The sequence below is a fragment of the Aulonocara stuartgranti genome (genome assembly GCF_965226115.1).
Source record: "Aulonocara stuartgranti genome assembly, chromosome: 13".
NCBI classification, from domain to species: Eukaryota; Metazoa; Chordata; class Actinopteri; order Cichliformes; family Cichlidae; genus Aulonocara; species Aulonocara stuartgranti.
Window position 1 is genome coordinate 20,209,385 of NC_138949.1, and position 14,646 is coordinate 20,224,030.

Below are 14,646 nucleotides of genomic sequence, written 5' to 3' on the forward strand. Positions count from 1 at the left end.
GCCACACACACACACACACACACACACACGCACGCACGCACGCAAACACACACGCACAAGTTCACAGACACTGCCTTCTGCTTGGGCAACCAATAAGTAGACTGTGGCTTTGGCAGTGCTCTATCTTATTTACAGGACGTTTGTTGCACTTGACATTTATCATGGCTCCGGGGCCGTGAACTTCATGCAAACGCCATCGATGCATTCAATGCCAAGAGCCTGAGGCCTCCTGTCTCAGCGTCATCACAAGTCTTTTCACGCTAAGATAAATCACTTCCACTGTACCCCAAGGAAGGAGAGGCATGGAGGTGGGGGATGAGAAGATGGAGAGAGTTAGATAGGGGGAGCAGGGACAAGGGGAGGAAGAGGGAGAGCTGAGGTTCAGGGAGAGGGGTGTTAACATCTAAGTAATACCCAGAGGTTAACGCCAGCCCCATTTCTCCCTCGTTAATTCATACAAATATCACTAACCATTATGAAGGCAGCATATGGTTTTGGGTAAATACTCTTTAGATCTTGGAGGGATGTAAACATTGTAACCACATGACTGCCCTCAGCCTCAGGACATGGAAGCACTCAGTCTTTATCATTTGATATATCTATTATATTGACCTGTAGGTTGAGCTTTTCTAAGAGATAAATGTTTATAGCTATTGCTGCAAGAAAATTAATAAATATAAAGCCAGAGTTCTTAAAACAGCATGTTCAGTTAAATTCTAAAGCTGATTGATGATATGGAGGGTGTGACATGATTAGCACTAATTATTCATGAGTGGTTAGAATTAAAGATTGTTACTTTACTTAATGGTCGGTCAAGCACTGCCCACAGGTACTTGAACTCCTTGAATATATCTATTTTACACTACTACACACTTATACTAAATGTCATAGGAAAATACTATATTTTTCTCCGCTCCGGTCATTTACAAGAACATAAATTTTTCAATATCTAATTTTATCAACAAATGATAAGCTGTGGAAATCACAGATGAGTCAATAATTTAATTGCTCGCAGATGGAACGTATAACACTGATCATCTCAACCAGTCAATCATCTCAAATGCTGGAAAATATTCAAATAGTTACTAATAAATAAGTTGCTGATGTGAGGAAAGTGTCAATACAGAGTGGATCTTACACTGTAATACAGTAAGTACTCTTATTGACCTATAATGACTTGGGAGCATCAGAAGTGAGCTTTGCAGTAATGAAAGTATTAGGACAATGACACAATGTTTTTAATTTTATCCAGATGTGATCAAAGTGAAGACTTTCAGCTTTAATTCAATAACTATTTAGGAATCGCAACTATTTGCATACGTAGTTCCGGATTTGCAGATGCCCAAAAGCAATTTAACAATTAACTGAAAAACAGCTTCATGTAGTCTGTTCCCTCTTTTTTCCGAATAATAGTTTATTATAGGTGTTGAACTTTGATAACTAACCATTTCAATTCTTAATATGAGGTCCAGAGAGATGCTGATGCAAGTTTATCAGGTCATCAATAGGCTAAAAAGCCTCAATAAACCCTTCAGAAAGATGTCAAATAAAACCTGGAGTGGCCAAAACAACAATCAATGTCCAAGTATACAATCAAGAGATGCTTTCATGAATGTAAATACTTTTACAACGAAGTGCAAACCAATGGTTACATTCAAAAACAGGAAGGCAAGATCAAACTTTCCCAGAAGACATCTACAAGAGCCTGCACAGTTTGGAGAAAAACTGATGTTTGGACAGGTCAGATTAAGTTGAACTTGAATGAAATAAAAATGGTAAAAATTGATTTACAGTTCAAATACAGCACACTACAGCCTTGAGTATTCTTGAGAATTGTTGCTCACAATTTTGCTGACCATTTATGACCACAGCGTATCCAGCTTGTGATGGCACCTTCCAATAAGATAACACATCATATCACAAAGGTCTAATAATCTCAGACTGGTTTTTGAACACGGCAATCAGTTCACTTTACTCACATGTCCTCCACAGTCACCAGATCAAAATACGCCTTTAAGAAGTGGAACTGGAAATTCACATCGTGGATGTGCAACTGACAAATCTGCAACAACTGTGTGACACTATAAGTTTCCTTGAAGATGTTTCACCTCTCATCCAAGATGCTTCTTCAGTTCTAAGAGTAACTGGTGGAGAGTCCCAGATTTTAAAGGATCAGGGATCTCTCTTTTAAGAACCCTTCGTCCTCTCTCTTTTGAGATCCCTTCCCAAACGCCATAATGCCCACTTACATCCTGGGCCATTTGACCTCAGTAAATCCCATGATAGGGTGGGGCTAGGATTCACAGTGGGTTCACCCGAAACCTTGGCTGATTGTGACCCACATCCGTTTTCACACCTTCACTCATGTGATTAGGTAGAGGATCAATAGAGGGTCTGTGACCCTCATGGGGACACTCCCATAGGGCTTAAAATCTGGGACTCTCCACAGGTTGCTCCTAGAACTGAAGAAGCTTCTCAGATGAGAGGTGAAACGTCTTCAAGGAGACTTAAAGAAGTCCAGATGCCTTTTTTCTTTCCAAGCTCCTTAGACTACGATGACCTGGATGACTGAGAACCTTCACAGGCATGTTTGACACTATCATGTCAACATGGACCAAAATGTTTTTGAATGTTTCCAGCACCTTGCTAAATCTATGCCATGAACAATTAAGACAGTGCTAAAGGTAAAAGAGGTCCAACCTGGAGTTAGCAAGGTGTACCTAATAAAATGCTCAGTGAGTGTATATTACCAGAGGTGTTTATAATTATATTAAAACAGGCAGTAATATTAATGTTGTTATGGTAATTTATACCCTGTCTCAAATAGCGATAATAACAGCAAATATTTCAGTTCACAAGAAACAACAGGAAAAGAATGTACACAACCCTGAGAGATATGATATGTGCAAAATAAATAAATAAAACAGACACTATAGACAACAAAACCCACTAAAACACTGACACTCGGACCACAGCACAGCCTATTACAGATAGAACAGTACAAGCTCTAATAGTGGTACACATTAAAAATGGCTTCAGTATACAATGATGAATGTGCCCACAGAGCCTACCAAATCCACCCAGCAGGTCTCAGTGCAATATATCTCCACGCAGTCAGCCCAAAATTATAAATCAAACGTCTCGCAGATCGGTATGATTCATGGCCATTTATTGACAATAATTTACAGAAGTGGTTTTCGGATGCTTTTAACTTTGCTGTGGCAGTAATTTACCAACGAAGGAAAAAAGAAAACAACACTGCTGTATGTCTTCTACTTGACTGGCAGTGCAGTAGCTAAGTGATATGGAGGGGTAAAAAATTAGATAGCTGATGAAAGCCCATTGATTCAAATGCTTGATGTTCTTGGAAAGGCAGAAGGATGACATTGAAGAATTTGCTTAGGGCTGCCTTCTGAGCATCTTGCAAAGTGCTACAGAGGTCTGACTCAGATCCAATGCAAAAATGTGATAATCATTTCAGGAAAAAACACACACCCAAGGCAAAGAACTAACAGACAGTACAACGTACAAAAAAAAAGAAGCAAAAACAAAAACCAGATATATTCATACCGAGTACGTTCTACTTGCATACCCTTCAAACATTTTCTACAGAGAAAACAACAGTGACAGTTTAAATCATTTAGGAGCCTATAAGGGCAACATCACTATTGTTTGACATTATGTTTGAATTGTATATCATAACCTATATCACTACAAGAATTCATTATGCCATGTTCCCCCAAAGGTGCTGCTGCTGATCACCACCGAGGCTATTTCTGGAGCTGTGTGACACTGATGATGTTGACAGCAATCACCTTCCCATATCACAGCTGCTGCAAAGGTCAGACCAAATGAGAGAGATGTGTAAGCAAGGCCAGTCCTCCTTCAACAGTCTGATCTGGCCTCAGGCACTCCGGCTGATGAGGCCTAAATATCAGCACTGGGTCATTATTTCAACTAGTGAAGCACTTAACTTCTTTACTCCCCGTCTCTGAGGACACTGCTGTAGCCATGATGATGGTAGATGAGGGAGAGAGAAAGGCAGGGCACAGTGTCAGGTTTTATCCCCAAAGTATGCAGAACAACTTTTTTTTCTTCCTCTCATGTCTCTCGGTGGATATAATTCCTGCACTACCAGGGTGAATTAATTAATTACAATGCTGGCTGGGTATCAAAGGTAAATGATTTAATTACATTCCCCGCGTCTTTGTTAAGAAGCCAACTGTCAGGCAGTGGTAAGTGGGGCTGTGGCCCTCTGTGGCGCCTAAGGGGTGTGTGTGTATGTGTGTGTGCATTTTGTGTTTCAGTATCTTTTTTACGTTTAAAGGGAAGGAATAGAGAAGGAGAATGTGCATCAGTTTATACCTTCCGACAGTACTTGCACATTTAAAAAGAATCTGAATCACCACTGAAAACACTCAAATTACTGTAAATGGAAGCTTTTATAGTCATACTGTTATTTGGCAGAATCGTATGAGTATATTAAGGCAAAATAAGTGTCATGTTCTGTACCACTTTGAGTAGCATCTGACTATACTAAATCTCATCTTCTAAAGTCATATTTCTCTAAGGCCAAGATACACCTTTTTAACCATATTTGAGTCTTCACCAGCTCTTTATCTGCTATTAATTGTAGCTGTTAATTTTACATGCCTACGGTTTGATTCTAAGCCAGCTGTCAGTTTATCAGAGTATGAAACAAAACCCTCATAATTCAGAACATTAACACTGAACAGAACCAGCCAAATCCCAGCATTGAGTTTAATACAGTTCTTAAATTATTACAGTCACCCATTTTAGTGTTAAACTTGCTATTTGGTCTGTTTTCATGTAGAAATGCCCAGAGAGTGTGGATGAAAATAAGCTAGCAGCTATATCGAATACAATGGGCCTCTACTCTAAGGAGATTAAAGTTTTTGTAGATGGTCTTTGACAAATAAAAAAATAGAAGCATAAATATAAATTAGTTAAGCTGTTTTCATAGGGCTGGCAGATCAGGAAACCTAAGATCGGATCATTTTGTAATAGTTGTCAGTGTAGGTATTGTGATGTGGTGGATAACATTACTACCATTTATGTATTTAACAAAAAACATTATTAAAGAACAAATACAATTAAAAAAAACGTTTGTTGCATCTTGTTTTGTTTTTAAGCCTGGAGTTTTGCATTTTCACAACACCCACTTGAATGGAACCATTTCTGGAAAAAATAGCGGCCCAGTCAGCTAATGCTAGCACTTGTTAGCTTGTTCGTTAGCAAGATGCATGGGTAATTCACTCTCGCAGTGCTAACTTTTGCTAATTTAAGACCTAATACATAAGATACTGGGGAAACTGGCCAGCTGATACCTTACGGTGTCTTTTATTACAACAAAAAGCCAAACAAGATGAATTAGCAGCCCCCTGCCAGTCATAGCGGCCCAAGCTATAAGTGGCTATTCAAGAAACTGTAATTTTTGGTACTTTCCATTTATGAGGTTGTTCTTTGTTTAAAAGTCATCCTGTATATTCAGAGGTGTTCACTTGCACTCAGAGATCTTAAAATTAGGCATCTGTTGCAAAGACAGTGAAAAAGATGGACCTAGCAGTTCTAAAACTGAAGCCAGTGTGGAAGTGCCTGAAGCCTGTATTGAGTCTGTGTTAAGTCTATGCTCTCAGATGAAGCAGATAAATTCAGGCTTGGTGTAGGACGGCATATAGAATCTCAAAATAACATGAATGTTATCTGTAGATACAGCATGTGATCACGCAGCTCATAAACAAAAGCTCCAACTGTACTAAATTCTCTTCAGCATCACCCAAGCCATTAATGATGTACACTGATAGCCTACGATCTCAAACGCTTATTTGATGAGCAACCTTAAAAAAAAAAGAGAAGAACTCTTCAGGAAAATAAAGTCCACACATTTGGTGACAAAGCATCAGAAAGCACACACTGGCAGTAGGATCATGTTGTATTTTCAGACCAGTGGTTTATAGGGTGGATAAAGCTTTCATAATCCGGAGGCGGCCAGCGGCACACATCAGCTGATCTTGATTTTTATCTTTAACAGAAATGCTTTTGAGACATCACATACCACTGCACTGAAAAAGCGACCAAGTTAATGTTAATGAACAATCTGGGTTACAAATAATCCTCGTATCCACATGGCTGAATAATTGCTGAAGAAGCAGACCTGCATTTAAGATAAATCGAGCTGTTACTGAGGTTTTGTAACAGCACAAAGAAGCTGTTTATAGCACAGAGGCCTCAGATAAAACATTTTCTGGCCAAACAAGGTAAATGAAGCATAATTGGAAGCCCATTACCGAATTGAAAAACGGGTGTCTTTTGTTTTAACTGTGTTAGAATCGAACTGAGGGCGCCTCTCCTACTCTGTAAACCTACATTAAACTGCAGGACTCAATAATTATAATGTTCAGGATCCTTCTGAGGGGCAAAGAAAATCAATAGAGTAAGGACAAAGAACCTATAGCCATCACTTAATTCTCTTATCACTGTGATTTAGGGGAAGAGGAGGATGTTAAATAACTGTAAATCTTTAGCTATGACTTTGAGGGTGCTTTATGGCAGGTCTTACAGCGTCTCCCAGACAGAATGTCCATACTTTCCGCAGACCACACAATTTATAGCTTTATTACCCTTTGTCTTAAAGAGCAGGGAGACATAGCAGGGAGGAAGGAGATAACAGCCCTGCGCAGGGGCAGATGGGAAAAAAGTCGGATGCCATCATCGACAGAGACATATCTCTGTGACAGGTTTACGGCTCAGGAACAGAGCTTCTATTTGGGGGTGTCCCTCTCCAGCTGACTATCCCTCCCTGAACACCCACCTGTGTATCCCGAACACACACAACACATTTATTCCCAAACTGCAGCACATGAAAAGGCTGCCCCCTGTGGAAGGAGTGAAATTCAATTTCCGACTTATCCCTGGATGATCGGATTTACTCTGCTCTTCAGTTTCGTCCAAAACATCGCTGCCAAAATACCTTTCTAGAGGTCATAGGGAGGACTATAGGGAGAGAGGGCAGACAGAAGGAGGGAGGTGGAGCACTTTTTCACCACTGAGTCATGAGTTCCTCTGGTCCAGGCAGATGCTTCCTCATATTTTCTTGCAGAGCTGACAAGTGGCTTATTGTTTCCCTTGATAAGGGTACAGTGTTCTGGTAATGGGAATTAGAGGGAGGCGTAAGTCACCAAAACGCAGGGTGAGACGGAATCAATAGCCTTTTGCATTTGTCATGGATGCAAAAGGCAAAGTTGTTATCAGTGCTATTTAAAAGAGCAAGGCCTCTTATTTGTCTTTGAGCTAAACTCATGGGTATTGTGAAAGCTAGAAATAAAAGTCACACTTTGCTTGAACCCTATGAAAGCTGTTTTATAGTGTTCAGGAACAAATGCCCCAGACACTTTCCGAATTGTGTCAACTCATGATGGCTTGAGGATCCAAAAGATAATAACAGAAACCATGCTCAAACCGTGTGAATAGAAATAAAAGCAGCCCATGACGGAAGGCGATCTACAGAAATGTATTTATTGTACTAGTCCTTACCTTTACTCATTATGGGGGTTTTTTGTGTCAATTTACGACTGTTTCAAGTAGTTTCACTTAAATTAGGGTTGTGGCCATGGGTAACAGATGATTTGTTTCTTGTGCAGATGAAGAATACATTTTAAAGACATGTCTGTACACCTGACTCTGTACCTAAAATATGTACTTTTGTCTGTCAGGTATTTCTACTGATAATTTACAAATATACAGATAATTCAGAAATTAAAGGGAAAACAGGCTGTGTTTTGCTGTTTAGGACATTATGAAGAAACGTAGCTAGAGTAAAAGTAGGATAGCAACCTCCTTGCTACTAAGAAAAATTGATGGTTGCTCAGTGATTGCATTTTTTTTTCTGATTGCATGTAGTTGCAATGGACGCCCAGAGTGTACAACACTCTCAGACGATTGCACAGATCACTTGGTGGGAAACAATTACAGCCAGACTTGGATTGACTGCAGTCACTGTCAGACAGATTGGCGAAGATTTGCAAATAATTGGCATCTAATTTATAAATGCAGGCATATTTCTCATACGCTGCCATCAATCAGTCTGTGCTAATGAGCCAACTCATCTGCCACACATCTCTTTGCAATAGGTGACTCGACTCAACTGGTTGCAAGCAGGTTGGGTTCTGGTTATATTCCTATACAGAAACAAGGTTGCTGACATCCCGTTTCATTTTGCAGCTAAATTGCCATCCTGCAGCAACTACACCACTATTTGTGGAGTAATTTCTGAATTTATGTTTCTACTGTGTTCTGGCTGGACATAAGCAGTATATATGAGAACTTTTCTTAAATGTGAAAGTCTATGTATGTAGACTTTCAACAGATTTGCAATTTTGGCAAATTTATCACAGTTAATTGCTGGAATATTACAAAGAAAATTATGCGTAATTGCCAACTTGATCCTATTCAATGGCAAAATGACAGCAGACTGATAGTAGCAGAGTCTGTCTTGATGCTGCAAAGTAGTTTTGTAGATGGCAGCAGAGTGCAAATGGTCACAGACCATAAATACCAACATGTGTTCACCATCATCAGAGGGATTCTCTTTTGGAAGAATGGTGTTACATCTCACCTGAAGAGTCCAAAGATTTGGAGGATCTATACCCGGGTGTGCTGAAGCTGCTTTGGCAGCATGTGCTAAATGACTTTTTATTTAAACTATTATTTCTTTGGAGTGGCCAAACCACAACCAACAAAAGCAACTACAAATAACTACTGAACATTTGCACTGAAGTGCACCCTTAAAGTACACGAAGTGGGTTACAAGAAAAGCAGACCTATTTGTGAACACACTTTGACCCAGTTACTGACCATGTCCCCGAACAATGCTGAGATCAAAGGGAGACTTTGTATTCTGCTTTTTGATAAGTTATTGTCAACAGCTGCTGAGACAAGAAATGACTACTTGCCAGAACGTCACACTAAACAGTATACAGGAAGTCAACACAACAATAGTCTTCTCAAGTGATAAAGACAAATGTTTGATGGTTCAGACTTCAAAACCAGCAACAAATCCATAACAGTTTCCTTTTCTGGAAAAGCAGGTGCTTAAAAGCAAAACTGCTATGACTTCTCCAGTTGCCTCTCTTTAACACTGGGGGCGTGAAACCATGTAGCAATTTTTGTTCCTCTCAAGAAAGTTTGAATAGTATATCTAAGAAACTTTAGCAAGCATATTTGCAGAGCTGCAGAAACTAAGACCAAGGGACGAGGATCACGGGGGAAAAAATCATACCCTCAGAGAATGATTTGTGGTTGTACAGAGTGAATCTCAAATCCTGAACCTTCCAACATGGTCAGCGAGTAAAGCAGCTGAGATGACGTCCTCTTGCTGACAGCTCCCCTTAGGGCCCTGGAATACATTAACCACTGGGGTCCACAGGGGTGTTGGGAATAATTACTCATTCCTGCCATGTGACACCCTCAATAAATTAAACTCCCCCTTTAAGTTTTAAAGGCAAATGCGTATTGTGGCTATCACTTAAAGGCTGGCCTCTCCGTGCTTGTGCATAATTTCTTGTAAGAATGTGTTACCACAAATTGGTAACAGGACCGAGCATCTGACTATAGATGAGTGAGCAATGTGCCAATGAAGTCCGAGGGAAAGGGGACACTGTGGAGGAAAATGCATTAAAGGCTTTGTGTATGTGTCTTCATCATCATTAATAAATTCTACTCCATCAAGCTATAATCTAATTATAAATCATGCCTTCATCTGCCATGAATCATCTCTGCACTGTGTTAGCTAAATTGGGGGAAGAATTCAGACACATCAATAAGATTTAAATGATGATTTCTTTTTTTTTTTTTTTTTGTTAAAAAAAGAGCATCAGAAAAGTTATTGGCCTGACACAAAGGGATTGTTAAACCTCTGTAACTAATGGCTTTAAAGAAAATGTAATTATGATTTAATAATTGACAGATTAAGCTGAGGGAGCTTACATTTTTTGGCAATGGCCGTGATCCATAAAAATCAGTTTTTCTAACAGCTGCATGTCTAAGAGAGGTAATTACATTCTCTGTAAACATGTATAAAACCTAAGCAAACACGCCCAGCAGAAGGCTGTGGATTAGGGGTGAGATGGAGATGTCATCCCATGCTTATAATGGCACATCTGGAAGATAACTCTGAAAAATACAGCTGGTGATAGGTTCTTTCAAAAAAAATAAATAAAAAAAAATCTCTAAATAAAGTTCCACTGCGCAGGAGTTACTACAGCGGTGACAACCCAAAGACAAGTTGTGCAAAAGAACATCAACACCTCCCCTCAACAAACACATGACGACCTCAAAAGCTAATTATGTGTCACACTGAGCTCATACAGAAATAATTTTTCTTGCTTTGCTGTACTTATTTTGCAGACAAAGCAAGCATCTTGAAGATAATTCTCGCAAATAACTTGAAAAAAGTTGGTCCCTCCACTTTTCTTTGCCACTTTGTTGTTTGTGCAGTGCTGACATATAACAACACAGCAACATTTGTGAGCATCTGTGCCAGATTTCCAGAGCAGAAAGACCCTTTGTCCAATGAGAAATTTGACAGTTCCCGTCTTGTTAGACTCCTCAGAGCCAATGTTCTGTCACTGCACAAAGAGACCACCGACTTCAAGTCAGGTGAAACTTTATATGTCCCTTCTGTCTTTTCTCTTTTCAGTATGCACTAATGATCTCGATGAGCAACACATATGCTGGTGACACATACAGCGGGCGAGAAAAGAAGGCGCAGTGTTGATACAGATACCGAATGTAATGTGTGAGATGTGTAACGTGATTAGTCGAGTCCCCAGCCAAGGCCTTCAGTCAAAGGCAGCAAAGGCAAAGATCATAAGACCCATTAAGAGATCCTTCGTCATGACGTGAAAGAACATCTGAGTTCTCAGCTGCCGCCATTCATTTTCATAATGACAGTAAATGCAGTTGAAAGCATTGGGATCTCTGAATGGCATTAAGCTCTCTTCTTTCAGTTTTGATTAGGTGACTTGCAGAAGATGAAGATAAATCATTTAGAGGAGGATACGTGTGTCAGGAGATAATGCCTCCGCTGGTTGAACATGGCGAAGAAACACTGGCTCAAACTGAAGCTGATGAAACACAGCAACAACCTGAGAAATTCAGGTGCGTGCATGAAACAGGCATTCATTTAAATGCGCGCTGCTTGCATGAACGCCTCGCTTTTGTGTGCGAGTGTGTGCACGCGTGCTCATATCTGCCTGGCAAATATCTCACGTTCTTTGTGTTTCATGTCAGGCATCTCGGTCTCCGTGACAGCATTTCACATTGATGCGGCACGTCTCGGAAAAGAAAACTAAGAGGGTTAAGTATCTGCAGTAAATACTTTGTCTTAGCATATTTAGCCAAGTTAATGTCAAAAATTAATTTCTGTCTGATTGTTCACGTGGATAATTGTCAGCCTTTGAGCTCATTAGAATTTGCAGACACACATATATTTTTGTTTTAACGTCACTTATGCTTGAGCTTATCTTAAAAAGAAAAAAAAAATACATATAAACCATCACCTGGAGATTCAAATGGTAACTGTGGAAGTGCTAAATCCTTCAAAATGTCTTTTAAAACTTTACGAATGTTCTCAGTGCCCTGACCAAAACAAAACATGATGACAGGTGCCAGTTTACGACATCGCTCTCTTTATCTCTGCGTCTCCTCAATTTCCCCCGACAGAAAGAAAAAAGACAGACAGAGAGAGGAGAGAAAGGGGGGAGAGAGAGGAAGCGCAGGGGACCTGAAGTGTGTTTAGGAGGAAGATGGCTGTCAGTAGCTGTCAATCGTCAGCTTTTTGATGCCATCGTCTTGGCACAGGCCTGTCTGTCTCACAGTGCAACAGCTATCAAAGACTCACTCACAGCAGAGACAGGCGCTAGGGTGGAAACACGAGGAAATCCACACATTCTCTCATTTACACCTGGCATAAAAACTTTGTGAAATGTGGGTCTGTGAATTAGAACGGAGCTGATCGTTCTCACCTGGCCTTGAAGCAATAAACACGCTGAAGTGAAAAGGCAGGCCGGATAGTGCAGTGTGGTAAACGGCTGAAAAGAGATTTTGACTCAGATTGCTTTTTTGTGTTTTTTATGATTCACGCGATTGTGCTTGCACTCTCTACACTGTAATTTCACTATTTATTGTAATCTGGAACTATAATTATGTGTTAGACTGGTTTCAACAGCATTTAGTGAGGCACATATTTAAGGAAAACAGTCCAGTCATACATTTCCAGTGCTTGATATTGTGATAGAATTGGCGGTGATTTATTAAAAGAAAACTCACTAGTTGCCTCTATTTTCCTATTATTGGCTGTCAGAGAATGCTGTAAGGTCTGTAACTATACTGGTGATAACAGCAATGTGTTCTCTGTCCGTGGTGAACTGTCTGTTTTTCATTTTGTCTGAGACAGATCTTGTATGCGGCCTTCACTTTGCACACCACACCTCTCCATTGGTCCAAGATAACATCAGAATGACTGTGTCCAGACCACCAGATCAGAACACAAAATACAGACGGGAAGGTGGCCGGTTCACCTTCCAACCATGTATGTTCAGCTTGGCCCTTGAGTTGCTTTACTCTGGCCATTTGGCAGGTGCATACGCAGCCAGGAGAAACAAAAAATACAACCAGATCCCTGCTCATGCAAACAGCTCAATCTCCTCTTGCTGCAGAGCGTAGCTGCCTTTGGGAAGTCCTGTCAACGCTTACCATTTGGCCTTGAACCTGCGCTAAGCTATTGAATTCATCATGGATAAAACATTAAAGATGTACATCCAAAAGGCTGTGGCTGGCTGTTTATTGGCACTCACTGCTCCATAAACCATTTTTATCCCTTGCAGGATGAGACACACATGCTCTGCAGTCCTATTGATGGTGTTTAACACAGAATATAAACTATAAAGCACAATAATAAACATAAGAGGAGCAAATAAATCAGATTCATAATAACCCTGAGGTGGGATTTATGTAAGCAAAGATAGAGTCTTTGTGCAAATTGATGGTACAAGCTCTATCAAAGCACCAGTGAGACACTAATATAGTCTTATAAACACACCAGCAACACTCTAAAGTAGCTTCTTTGGCTGGCCTAAGTGCTTAAGTAATGTATTGCTTTCATAAGTGTGCAACTTTGCAGTACTTCCTATTGTGGAAATATGTCTCCATCCTCTGGGTGGTGTGATTAAGAATAAAATACAAAGACTATTACAGTGGAATAAGTTCAAACTATGACATAAAGCAGGAAAGCATTAGCTGTGTTGAGCTGAGCTGCCGCAGCAGAGCTCTGTCTTAGAGGCCCCTGTGACAACACCAGGGAACTCCAGAGGTATCCATCACCAGCACACACTGCCCCCCTAGCACCCGAGCTAATGTATCACCTCTGGATTACAGTAATATCAGTCTGATAGATGTTTTCTGAGTGGAAAGGGCCACGCATGCCCCAAACAGGAGCTGCAGTTGCTGGGTGTAGCTCTGCGGAGATGGGGCTTCTGCCCCTGGAGGTTTATTATACTTCTACCCCCTTCCTCTCCTGAGTCCAGGATCCTATTCCTCCTCCCAGTCCATTCATCCTGCCTTCCTTCACCATTCTTGGGCTACTTATGTGCGTATGTACATGCATGCATGCCTGCTTTCATGTGTTAGTCACAGGTCTCTACTATGAGGCCCGACAGCCATCCTGGGGCGATGCCTGGGTCCCTCCAGTCAACTTTACTGCCTTCATTTGGCCTGATGAATGGCTAGCTGCCTTATCAGTCCCTCTGCCTGCAATCTCAAGTGGTTCCCTGGAGCCTCACAGTGCCTGCAGCTTTGGTCGCTCTCTTCAGCAAGCAGTCTTTCTGCCTCTTTTTACACACACACACATAGAGCAGAGACATTGCAAACAGAGGCGCACAATTACATACAGATAATACTATTCTGGATGTACAGTTCAAAAACGACATGCACACGAATGAAAACAATGCACTGACTGTAGCAGCCAAAACTCTGCGGCGCTCAAACACACACGCACACACACACACACACACAGAAGCATGCTGCTCACGTCAGCTAGCAAATCCATCATCTTTATTTCTTCCCCAATGTGCTCATATTTTTCTTGTGGCTGCACCATGCTCACAAAAATATTTATTTTTGCTGATTTTTTTTCTTGAGGAAACACAAAAGAAATCACACCTCTCTTTCTCCCTGGCTCATGCCAAAATAATCAATGCTTTCCAGAGAGGGACTTGTGGCGCGACATGCGTGGAGGGAAGGCAGAAGGATGCAGACATAGCTCCAGGGCTCTGGTTGTAGATAATAAGTGAGGAGCAGTCCTTGGGTATGTTTTACAGCTATCAAGACTCATCATATTTGACATGCATTCTGGTGTTTACACAGTCTCCTCCGTAAAATCCTCTCCAGCTATAGAAGGGAACAGGGTGCACGGAGCACACACAACGCAGCACGTACACATTCTGCACACAAAAGTGCTTTAGAAAAGAGGAGCCAGTTGTTGCCTTTGCTTTCTCTCTTTCTCTCCCCCTTTTCTCCATGTCCCATCTCTTATCCACGGCACAATTGGTGGAGTTAGCACCTGTCAGC

At 40.8% G+C, this 14,646-nt stretch overlaps 1 long non-coding RNA gene across 1 annotated transcript in view; it reads left to right on the forward strand.

Moving 5' to 3' along the window:
- The window catches only part of LOC309720419, a 42,091-nt gene extending 36,995 nt beyond the window's left edge, over positions 1-5,096 (forward strand). The window contains exon 3 of the long non-coding RNA XR_014280478.1: positions 3,746-5,096. This is a non-coding gene — a long non-coding RNA (uncharacterized lncRNA). The remainder of the gene's footprint in view (positions 1-3,745) is intronic.
- Positions 5,097-14,646: the final 9,550 nt, after the last annotated feature.